This window comes from Myotis myotis, unplaced genomic scaffold (assembly GCF_014108235.1).
Source record: "Myotis myotis isolate mMyoMyo1 unplaced genomic scaffold, mMyoMyo1.p scaffold_m19_p_2, whole genome shotgun sequence".
Classification (NCBI taxonomy): Eukaryota; Metazoa; Chordata; class Mammalia; order Chiroptera; family Vespertilionidae; genus Myotis; species Myotis myotis.
This window is the reverse complement of record NW_023416324.1, coordinates 192,493,176-192,505,926: the sequence shown is the minus strand read 5'-3', so window position 1 is coordinate 192,505,926 and position 12,751 is coordinate 192,493,176. Positions and strand designations below refer to the sequence as shown.

Here is a 12,751-nt window from a genome sequence, read left to right as displayed (position 1 = left end):
GTCTACTTGTATCAAGAGCTTAGTGTTTTATATATCTGCATGTTTATATATATTAATGCTTTTAAACCATTTTCATATTTGTGACTCTTATTTTTCTAGTTTGTTAGTTGCATTTCAATTTTGTTTATACTTTTAACTTAGATTCACGTATTTAATTTTTATATTGAGTCAGATGTATCCACCTTTTCCTTTGTGATTTTTTTTCTATTGAAATAATACTTAGAAAGCCTATTTCATAGAGTACATAATAAATTATGTGCTAATTATTTCAGTGTTAGTTACATTCATGCTTCCCACATTAAAAGGTTAATTTTTGTGCAAGAGAGGGGATAGATAAGAGAGAATGACAATTAGTTCCAAAGATAATTTCATAAGAGTAACAGTTATTAATACTGAAACTTTTAATGAAAAAGATTGTGTGTGCATTTCTAAGAACTCTTTTAATATCAGGATCATTCACAACTCGCTCCTTAGGGTCAAGTATGGTTGAAAGGTAATATAACAGCATTAAGCAAAAGATGGCTATTTTTATAAAAGACCAAATGGGGTAAAGACGCCCTCTAGTGGAAGTTTAGGTCCTTTCTACAATCAAGCTGTAAGGAGAAAAATCTATCCATTGTTTTATAAAATGCTCCACATAAGTCAGTGGTTCTCAACCTTCCTAATGCTTCGACCCCTTAATACAGTTCCTCAGGTTGTGGTGACCCCCCCCAACCATAAAATTATTTTCGTTGCTACTCCATAACTGTAATTTTGCTACTGTTATGAATCGTAATGTAAATATCTGATATGCAGGATGTATTTAGGCAACCCCTGTGAGAGGGTCGTTTGACCCCCAAAGGAGTCGTGACCCCACAGGTTGAGAACCGCTGAGCAATTGCGGTGTGGGGCTTTTGCTTTCTTTCTAAACAACAAAATCAGTAACAGAGTTAGGAAGTTAATTCCATTATATGAGAAATTATATTTCCATTCATATGTTCTTCTTGAATGAATGTTATTTAATTATTTCTAAGGCGCATTATCCTGTAAATAGGAAAAACCAAATTGCCATGATCAGCAAAGTCTCGTTTTCCCTTGTGATAAAAAGTCGAACACTCTGTATTGATAAGTAAATATATTCCTTCTCATACAAGTAAATATTTTTTCCAAGTTGAAACTTTTTATTTTTCTAATGTACAAATAGAAGATCACGGTCTGCTTTTTATGGTTTCTAAACCAAGTGATGTTTTCCGTAAGATGCTGCCGACCTGCACAGAGCAGTGCCTGATCTTCTATGAAAGCCCAACCTGCCTTCCTTCCGACCCACCGAATTAATGGCTTTTCAGAAGGCTTGTCGGATGTTTTCTTTGTTGTCCTCTCCGAGTTGCTGCTCTATTTGAACGACTTCATTTTCTAATTGTACAATAATCCTTTCAATCTCATAATTCTTACTGACCAGGGATACCCAAGTTGATTCCATTTCTCTTAATTTAGATCCAGCTGTGAGTTGCATGTTCTTTCGCTGCCAGTTTAATCTTGAATATGCTTCCTTAACTTCTGGAGCTTTTTTCTGTGCATGTTCAGTCATAGGAACTAGATCTTCTGCCGGGAGCCAGTCCATCCTTGCTGTTTCAAGGGACCTGGCATATATGGCATACTGTTCTTAATATGTTTGCTCACCTTCTTGGCACTATGTGTTTTAACCAAGGTCTCCTCTCTGAGAAAGGTTGTTTCCCCAGGTAGGGATTTTCCCCTGAAGTTAGGGAGGGAATAAAACCTCTTAACTAAGTGCCAGGCGGGTAATTAATCACTTTAACTACGAACAATCATGCTTAAGCTACATAATCTTTACTCCCTGGAATGGAGATAAGAAACGCCCTAACCTTTGGAATAGAGATTGATAGGACTGGAATCAACTGGTATAAATACAGATGTAACAACACAGAACTTAGAAGACAGAACTTAGAAGACAGAACTTAGAAGACAGAACCTACACAGAACCTAGAGACAGAAGAACTTCGCTGGAGAGAACATGGCAAAAGATCCTGGACTGAACCTGACTACAGAAATTGGCAAGAGAACCTGACTAGAACCTGGTGACTGAACCTGGCTGGAGAGCCTGGACAGAACCTGGCTGGAGAACCTGGAGAACCTAGCAAGAGAAGATGGACACAGAACCTGGCTGGAGATCCTAACCAGAACTTCGCTGGAGATCCTGAACAGAACTTGGCTGGAGATCCTGGCTAGAGATCCTGGCTAGGCCGCTGATGAACTGAATGCTGCCTCCATGTCATTCCTTCTTCGCCGACTCCGTCCACACCTTTGGGGACCCCTGGACCTGCTGGGGTTGGACCCCAGCAATCTTCATTATATACTTTCCAAGCATTGCATCTGCGCTGTGACATTAGTTCTAGATTCTCAATTCGAACCGCTTGATCCTCTAACGGGGCCATAGAATTGTTTACACATTCTTGCCATGCAGTAATATCATTTTTCTGACCCAAGAAAGGGGCTGGAAGTTCATATCGTTTCATACTGAGCAATTCAATTGGTTGTTGAGCAGCCAATCTTTCAAATTCATTTCTCATTATGTCTGTCTCAAAGCAGAACTATCCAGGGCTGTCAGATAGCGCAGGTAGTTCTTAGTAGGTCTGTATCTGCATTTCCTCCTCCATCAGTGCTGCAGCCACTTCCCACATGCCAGGTTCTTCATAACCTTGGTCAAAATATGGCAGCGCATCCACCACAGCCTCTCCAGCCACCAAACCCATGCCCGCCATCCATAAATTCACCTAAGTTTTCTCTCAGACAAGTAAATATTGATTTCTTGTACAAGTAAATATTTATTTTTTCAATAGACAATCAGTTTTCAGAATTTGCTTTAATTTTATAAAAGAAAATAATTTGAAAGTTATCAAAAGATCTATGATAAATGTCTAGAAAAGGAAGACATTGACAGAAATGTTTATTTTATGACTTTCCGTGTCAATGTGTTTGGAAAAGAGGCAAAAGGATAAAGGAATTGCGTGCATAGTGTTGATTTTTTTGTGTGTGGGGAGGGTATATTCTCAGAGACTAGCTGAGGGTCTTGTTCATAGTGAAAATCAATAAACACTATTGATTTGAGGTGAGACAAGTTTTCCCGAACCATCTAAATAAAACCTCTTCTCTTTTGGATGAATTATTAAAATGACTGAGATGATAAAATATTTGAAAAATGCAAAAATCCTTAGTTTCATTGGTTTAAAATTATGCCCTAGCCAGTGTGTCTCAGTGGATAAAGTGTCGACCTACGGGCCAAGGGTCCCAGGTTCGATTCCCATCAAGGGCAAGTACCTTGGTTGCCGGCTCCTCCCCAGCCTGGGCCCTGGTAAGGGCTCAGGCAGAAGGCAGCCAATTGATGTGGTTCTCTCACATCTATGTTTCTCTCTGTCTTTTCCTCTCTCTTCCGCTTTTCCTAAAAATCAATGGAAAAATAACCTCAGGTGAGGATTAACAAGTAAGTAAATAGAAATAAATAAAACTTATGAATTGTTTATTTAAAAAAATAAAATAATAAAATAATCCTGTAAAGCTCACACACATAGTCCTTTGGTTATGACGAAAAGAATGTTGAAGTACAATGGTGAAAGGATGGTCTTTTCAACAAATGGTTCTGGGCGAATTGGATGTTAATCTGGACAAAAAATGAATCTTAGCTTCTACATGACACCATAAAGCAAAATCAATTCCAAGTGCAGTGCAGATCTAAATGTGAAAAGTAAAACAGCAATGCTTCTCATAGGAAACACAGACCTCAAGGATAGCAAATATTTCTCAAACTAAAGACACAGAGCACTAACCACAGGGGAAAGTTGCTAAGTTGTACTAAATGAAAATTAAGAATGTTTCTACATAAAAGACACCATTAAGAGCAAAGGCAACATGCTGGTAACAACTTATGTAAATAAGCTTAAAAGTATAGATGATAGTCAAATGTAGCAAAATAATTAGGAGGTAATGAATTTTGATTACTTACTAGTATTACTTTGTTTTAATATAACTTATTTAAATGTATATCATTTAATTTTAAATCATGGTTGTGTTTAACAACCAGCTCTCAAAGTTACTGAAAATTTAATTGTTGGCTCCTGAGAGCCAATGAGAGCCAACTCCAGCCCACCATTGACCTAACATAATGAAAAGATGGCCAATTCCAAGTGAGGCCCCATGACCTGACAAGTCCTGGATATATCGCCAACAGAAGCACCCACATAAATTCACCAAAGACATATACAAGAATGTTCACAGCAGCACTATTCATAATAGCCCTGGATTAAAAGCAACCCGATCATCTATCAACAATAAAATAAGTAAACTATAGTGTATTCAATAAAAAGAAGCAGCTTTTTTTCAAGCGGCCGGGAAGATGGCGGACATTCAGACGGAGCGAGCCTACCAGAAGCAGCCACCATCTTCCAAAACAAGAAGAGGGTCCTGTTGGGAGAGACCGGCAAAGAGAAGCTCCCGCGATACTACAAGAACATCGGCCTGGGGTTCAAGACGCCCACGGAGGCCATTGAGGGCACCTACATTGACAAGAAATGCCCCTTTACCGGTAATGTCTCCATCCGAGGGCGCATCTTGTCCGGCGTGGTGACCAAGATGAAGATGCAGAGGACCATGGTCATCCGCCGAGACTACCTCCACTACATCCGGAAGTACAACCGCTTCGAGAAGCGCCCCAAGAACATGTCAGTGCACCTGTCCCCCTGCTTCAGAGATGTGCAGATCGGCGACATCGTCACCGTGGGTGAGTGCCGCCCCCTGAGCAAGACTGTGCGCTTCAATGTGCTCAAGGTCACCAAGGCCGCCGGCACCAAGAAGCAGTTCCAGAAGTTCTGAGCTGGCTACCTGCCCCCACCCCAACCAAATAAAGTTATTTTCTCAGTCACAAAAATAAATAAATAAATAAATAAATAAATAAATAAATAAATAAATAAATAAATAAATAAAAAAAAAGAAGCAAACTACTGTTATACTGGTATGTACCAATATGGATGAATCTCATAATTATATTGTTGAATGAAAGAAGCCAGATCCAAAGATATACATGCTGCATGTTTTTATTTGTATAATGTTCAAAAATAGGTAAAGTCATTTATAGTATACTAGAGGCCTGGTGCATGACTTTGTGCATGGGTGATGTCTGGCCAGCCTGCCCCGATGGGGACCAATCAGGGCTGGGCCGGTGGGGGGGAGGGGACACGGGAGGTTGACCGGCTGGCCTCACCCCCGATCAGGGTGGGGGGGCCGAATGGGGTCGAGGCCGGCCAGGGGGAGGGGCCGCAGGTGGTTGGGGGGCACTGATTGGGGCCTGGATCGGGCTGGTTGGCTGCCACAGTGGGCATCATAGTGACCGGTCGTTCTGGTTGTTTCGCCATTCTGGTCGCTGGGCTTTTATATATATAGATGAGTCAAGAGAGTGGCTACCTCAAGGGATTGGAGTGCAAAGGAGAGTTCTGGGGTACTGTTTATATTATTTTTCTTATCTGGCACTATTTACAGAGGTGTGTCCAATTTGTGAAAATTCATCAAACTGTACAATTTAAGATGTGTGTTTTTCTGTAAATGCTGCATTTCAATAGACTTTACTTTAAAACATTTTTAAAAACCCACTTCCTAGATTAAAAAACAGCAACAATGACCTAACTAATAATTCCAAGGTAAAAGTAAGTTGGCTGATTATATCAGAAGGAGTAGGGGATTAGAAACCAGAAGGTTAAGTAATAGAGTCCCATTATCCTATATAATAAAGTGGTAATATGAAAATTGACCATCACACCCTCACAAGATGGCAGCGCCCACAGCGGGGGTGGGGCTGGCTGCTCACTGCCAGCCGCCCAGGGCTGGCCCGAATCACTGGCAAGCCTCAGATGGTGGCTGCCCACCCGCCCAGGGCTGGCCAAGGCTTGCTCTGCCAGCAGTGGCAGCAGCAGAGGTGTGATGGGGCATTGCCTTCCTCTGATCGCCAGGTCGCCTCCCGCCCCGAGGGTTCCCAGACTGTGAGAAGGGCCAGGCCGGGCTGAGGGAACCCCCTCTCCAGTGCATAAATTTTTATGCACTGGGCCTCTAGTCTCACTATAAGACCCTGTAAAAGGATTTTTTTTTCCTTTGTGACTCATCCTTTCTGCTAAAAAACAGCAGTATTGGTGGATTACACAAGCCAAAAAATGAAAGGAAAAGTTTACCAAAAATCTGTATTATTCTTAAACAGAGCTAGACCTTTAATGAAGCTAAGTTATGTCAGAGAGTAATGTATTAAAAAAAAAAAGTCCACATGGTTAATAACAATGACCTTAATGATAAGAATGAAATCACCTTTTAAAAAGTTTTCAAAGACATAATAACCTTGCTCATTTTTTTTTCCTATGGCCTGGATCCACAGAAGGAGAACAGCTACAAGTTGATAAAAAGAGAAGGAAAGGCGTGCTTCTTAGTAAAAGATATGGGTAGATGGTTAGATAAATATTGGAAATGGAGTGAGGACTCCATCAGCCATAAACACAGTGGAAGGCAAGGAGCACATTTCTGCTGAGAAGTTATTTTGACATTATGTGTTTCAGACAAAAATATTTTCCGGAGATTAATTCCTATAGAATTATATGCCTAGATCTTCAAATTAGTATCAATTACTTTTGAAGGTTTTCTCTTTATAAAGCACATGAAAATATTACATACAAAAAGATAGTAGACTCTGTTGCTACACTAAGACCCTCCTTCTAGAAGCTTTACTGCTAGAGCACATTTCACATTTCTTAAATTTTTATGCCTCCTTTGCCCTAGACCAGTGATGGCGAACCTTTTGAGCTCGGCGTGTCAGCATTTTGAAAAACCCTAACTTAACTCTGGTGCCCTGTCACATAGAAAGTTTTTGATAGTTGCAACCATAGTAAAACAAAGACTTATATTTTTGATATTTATTTTATATATTTAAATGCCATTTAACAAAGAAAAATCAACCAAAAAAATGAGTTTGCGTGTCACCTCTGACACAAGTGTCATAGGTTAGCCATCACTGCCCTAGGCTTTCCTTTCTATGTGAATTATTTAGCAGAATTTAGTTTAAGAATATGTGATATGTCTAGAAGAGTAATCGTTTTATTTATTTATTTTTAATTTCCTTACTGGAGGATATATTTATTGATTTCTAGAGAGACAGAAAGAGAGAGAGAGAGAGAGAGAGAGAGAGAGAGAGAGAGAGAGAGAGAGAAACATCAAGTGAGAGAAAGACATCGATTGGTTGGTTGCCTCCCATAAGCACACTGACTGGAGATCAAACCCAAAACCTAGGTATGTGCCCTGACCGGGAATTGAACCCACAACCTTTTGGTGTATGGGATGACACTCTACCCAACTGAGCCACCTGGCCTGGCCAAGGGTAATCATTTTAGATGGATGTGATAGAAAGAAATAATTTCCTTTTTTAATGTATATTTTTATTGATTTCAGAGAGGAAGGGAGATAGGGAGAGACAAACATCAATGACGAACGAGAATCATTGATCGGCTGTCTCCTGCAAGTCCCCTACTGGGGGTGGAGCCCACAACACGGGCATGTGCCCTTAACTGGAATTGAACCCTCGACCCTTCAATCCACTGAACCAAACCAGCTAGGGCAAGAAATAATTTCTTGAAGGTTCCTGTGAGCCTTACATTTTGGTCAAGGATGAGAATCATCACTGAACATCAGTTTTGCAATAAATCTACCCATCTCTTTTCAAAAGACCTTGGAACTGTTTTAGATATTTGGCTCTGTACACTCACCAACCTTATAAATGTGAATAATAGGCTCAGATTGACTAAACAACCACATGAAGACACCACTTGGGTAAATCAAACAAGATTTCTATATTTAAAGGTGCAGCATTGTAGTCAGAGCAGGTAGGTTATGTAGCTCTCATTTCCTCTTTTAACAGAGAGAAGTGCTTCCCCTTGAGGATCCCTCAGAATGACCACACCAGTAGATATGCATTTGCGGATGCTAAGTCTGAGCAAATGAAACTCACATAAAGCCTTTCAAAGCTCAGCTGCCCCTTCAAACCCAGTCTTACACACAGGGTGCTAAAGCAGTTTGGGACATGGCATTGCTTGGGTACGTGGTGGAGACAACTGCACGCTGGCCAGGTGTACCTCATCTACCTCAGAGTCATATAACAGGGTAGGTTAAATAAACTCCTCATTCATTACTCTTAACCTCTCCAAGCCAAAACAGCTTGAACCAGATAGAATCCTGAATTCCATGCTATGGAGCCAGAGTGAGGATCTGTTACCAAGATGGTGCTGGGAGTCATGTGAATGCACCCTTGGACCAACTCTTGGGCCTAATCCACGAGTCCAGACTTACTTACTAGTATGTTGGCAAGGAATCATGAAAGTGAAGAAGGAAAAAAAGGTGCAAAATATCTGCCTCAGCTATAGGCTGTCCAATTATGTAGTCACTAGGCATTGCAAAACAACTTTTCTACATCATTTTTTAAAATACGTGGTATTGTTTATTTGCTTTTGCTTTCTAAACCTATGCATTGAGATCTGATAAAATTTATATCTAGACATTTTTCATCATCAGCCTTTCATCAGATGAAACACCCATTTGCTTTGATCATGTCCTTTCTTTCAACCCAGTTTTGAAAGATGGGATGCAAGTTGCTGTGTCTCAGTGAAATCCCAGCAATTTGCATTCATCAGTGGCTTACTCCATAATATTCAATCTGGAAAGAATTGCTCCATGTTACTCATCTCTTCCTAAAGCCTGGTCTAACTTAGCTACTCTTTCATGCTGAAACTTACTCATACTGGATCATTCTGCTGAGACAGAGAGCTGATTTAGATCAGAACTTAGGCTCAAACCCTGACTTTACCACCAATGGGCTCTGTGATTTTTCTCTCTTTTTTTTCTAATATATTTTTATTATTGATTTCAGAGAGGAAGGGAGATGGAGAGAGAAAAATCAATGATGAAAGAGAATCATTGATCAGCTGCCTCCTGCACACTCCACACTGGGGATCGGGGATCGAGCCCACAATCTGGGCATGTGCCCTGACCGGGAGTCAGCTGTGACCTCCTGGCTCATAGGTTGACGCTCAACCACTGAGCCCTGGCAGCCAGGCCGTGGTTTCTTTTTTTAAGTCCAGATAGACCTTGAGCTTTGGCTTTCCTCATCAGTGAAGTGGGATTGACTCTACCTTATGTGTTTGTAGTGACAGATAAGATAATGTTTGTAACCTTGCCTAGAAAAGTGTTTGGCACATCGTTTATGCTAGGTAACTATAAAACTGAGTCTAAATCTGACAGTTTAGTCTTTTGCAATGTAGCACATACAAACATTCTTCTGCCATGGATGGGTTTTATTGAAAAACCTCTAAACTCAGCAATAAACTAATTGCTAGGATTTTTAGAGGATGAGTTTGTTGTGTTCTGAACAGAAGTTAAAATGCTTACAGCTAAAAGCATTTCCTTGTATGTGAAATTAAGGCTGTGACTACATGCCAAGGAACTCATGAATAAATATCATATTCTGGGCTACCACTTACCCTCTTGGAAGCTTTTTGAGAAAATTAATGAGTGCATCCAAGAATGTGTTGAACTCAAGTAAATTTTCACTGAGCTGTTCAATTGCTCACTCTGTTAGATGGATTAAAGGTTATTGGAGAAGGGCCATAGTTGGCAGTGCCGTTGATGGACTAGGAAACAGTGAGCCAGCACATAATGCAGGCAAAGAATCACTCCATAGAGGGATTAAGATTTTAATTGGTTTCTCAAGGCACTCACAGACTCTATTTAGATTCTAATTCTGAATTTGAAAGGATTACTGGAAGAGTGCAATCATAACCATTAGACCATTTAGGGCTGTATTAGACCATTTAGGGCTTTCTATTTTGCATTCATAAATATTAATTGAATGCATTACCACTGTCTAAAAATGGCCTAATAAATATTTACCAAGAACAGGCAGCAATTAGACTTCTTAACTCAGTGCTTCCAACTGTGTTAATTTTGTCAATAAATGTGCAAATTACTAAGCTTGTTTAGGGGTTCTAAACTCAGAAGGGACAAAGGTGGGGGAGCAGGAGGGAGGTATTTGAAAATTAGCAAGGAAGGGAACAAGGCAGTAACAGGTAGTGGCTCAACTCTCCCCCCCATCTCTAGTTACTGCCCAATCTCCTTCATCCACTCGCATGATCTGGGCTCTGTTGATTGCAGGAGCCTGCCCTGAACTTCTCAGCTAGTGATGCAAAGAAGCAGGGACTGTGGGAAGCCCTGTGGTGGCCACATACTGGAGTTCCCAGGAAACAGGGAGTTTGGTGCCAGCAGAAGCCTTGTCTGAGGTGTAGGTGTAGCATGTATCCTGTGACAGTGTGGTCTTGATGGGATGAGTTGGTCTTGCTGTGTGGGTTTGAGTCATGTTCCTGGCTGCATGGTCCTGAGTCTGGTCCTCCACCCTCATTTTGATTCTGGGACCAACCAAGAGCATGTTCACAAATTCTTTTCTGTTAAATTAGCCAGAGTCAGTTTTTTCTTGCTTGTCACTAAGAATATAATGTAGTAGAGCAATTAATTACATTTTTTAAAAACCAATGTTAGGCCGAAACCGGTTTGGCTCAGTGGATAGAGCGTCAGCCTGCGGACTGAAGGGTCCCGGGTTCGATTCCGGTCAAGGGCATGTACCTTGGTTGCTGGCACATCCCCAGTAGATGTGCAGGAGGCGCTGATCGATGTTTCTCTCTCATCGATGTTTCTAACTATCTCTCTCCCTTCCTCTCTGTAAAAAATCAATAAAATATATTTAAAAAAACAAAACAAAAAACCAATGTTAGGCTGTCAAAAAGTTCCATAAATTGGATTTGGTATGGTGCCCCAGTTTGAAACCTCCCTGATATTACAAGCTCCTTTATAAATGAAGTGGGAGAAGAGAAAATATGAACAGAACCCATACAAGTTAGATTTCTTAATTTTTTCCCCTCCTCATTATCAAAGGAATACATCATCCTATCCTTTAAAAAATTCTCTAGAAAATTGTTATAGGTTCAAAGAAAAGGCAAGGGTCAGGGGTGGAATGGTTGGTGCATAGGGGACTTCTAGTTTGCTGGAGCCCTTGCCAGTCAATAATTGATAGCGACAAGTGGGCATATTCCATGATATCTAGAACAATAGTGTAGCCCGGTAAGAAATGAGACGTTTCCCTTTCCTCTTTTGAACACTCATATAATCACTAAATATTCTCTATTTTAAGCAAAACCTTGTGCTAACAATCTAGAGAAACTCAAAGATGTATGAGTCACCTTAAAGGAAACATATTCATCCATCCATCCATCCATCCAACCATTCATTCATCTTTCAACTGTTTATTAGACTCTCCTGTATGAGACCTGATGGAAACAAAGGTATACAAGGTATAGTCCTTCCCTTCAAGGCTTATGCTTAGGGTATGATCATTTGCATGACTAGAAGCCTAGGTAATCATGACACACAGGAGCTTATTAGATATATTTATTTACTTAAGTTTTTTTTTTATTTTTTGTTAAAATTTTAGGCATGTGCAACCAATTATCATAGCTTAGGATAAATATATATATATTTAAATATATCTTTATTGATTTCTGAGAGAAAGGGAGAGAGAAAGAGAGATAATAACATCATTGATGAGAGAGAATCATTGATTGTCTGCCTCTTGCACACTCCCTACTGGGGATTGAGCCCACAACCTGGGCATGTACTCTGACAGGAACCAAATCTGGGACCCTTCAGTCTACAGGTTGATGCTCTACCCACTGAGCAAAGCCAGCTAGGGCAGCTTATGATATATTTTTATTTTATTTATTTTTATTTATAAAAAATATTTTTATTGATTTCAGAGAGGAAGAGAGAGGGAGAGAGATAGAAACATCAATGATGAGAGAGAATCATTGATTGGCTGTCTCTGGCACGTCCCCTACTGAGGGTCGAGCCCACAACCCTGGCATGTGCCCTTGACTGGAATAGAACCCAGAACTCTTCAGTCCTCAGGTTGACGCTCTATCCACTGAGCCAAACCAGCTAGGGCTTTTTTTTTAAAAAAAATTGATATTCACTGCAGTATTTTGAGTTCATAGATTTAAGCAGTATAGATTCAAAATGTTATGTTCCCAAAAGTAACACGTACATTAATTAAAAGCATGCATCTACAGTTATGACCAAGCTCTTTTTAAAACACAGAAATGTAAAATTTTTAAAAATGAAGAGACTATCGCCCTAACCGGTTTGGCTCAGTGGATAGAGCGTCGGCCTGCAGACTCAAAGGTCCCAGGTTCAATTCTGGTCAAGGGCATGTACCTTGGTTGCCAGCACATCCCCAGTAGGGAGTGTGCAGGAGGCAGCTGATCGATGTTTCTCTCTCATTGATGTTTCTAACTATTCCTTTCCCTTCCTGTCTGTAAAAAAATCAATAAAATATATATTTTTTAAAAATGAAGAGACTATCTATAAATGTCAAAAATCAAATGTGGCTTATACTGGAGACGAACGACAGCTATACAATTGAACTCTCCAAAGCTGGTTACCTAATATTTTTCTTGTTACCTAAACAATAGCAATAGCACTAAAAGAAAATTACACTGCATTTTAATCACCAATTGAGCATTAAGGAGGTTCTGCAAAAAAGGTAATGCCACTGAAAGGCTTCAAACTTCAAATTAAAAAATCTGCTAGAGGGAGTCTGCGGCCCCCGGGCAGGGCGACTTTGCCAATAGTGGCG

General features: G+C 40.3%; 2 pseudogenes; one reads left to right on the top strand and one right to left on the bottom strand.

Moving 5' to 3' along the window:
- Positions 1 to 1,321: 1,321 nt before the first annotated feature.
- LOC118677545 lies at positions 1,322 to 2,759 on the bottom strand (annotated as a pseudogene).
- A 1,621-nt stretch (positions 2,760 to 4,380) lies between these two features.
- LOC118677365 lies at positions 4,381 to 4,918 on the top strand (annotated as a pseudogene).
- The last annotated feature ends 7,833 nt before the right edge of the window (positions 4,919 to 12,751 follow it).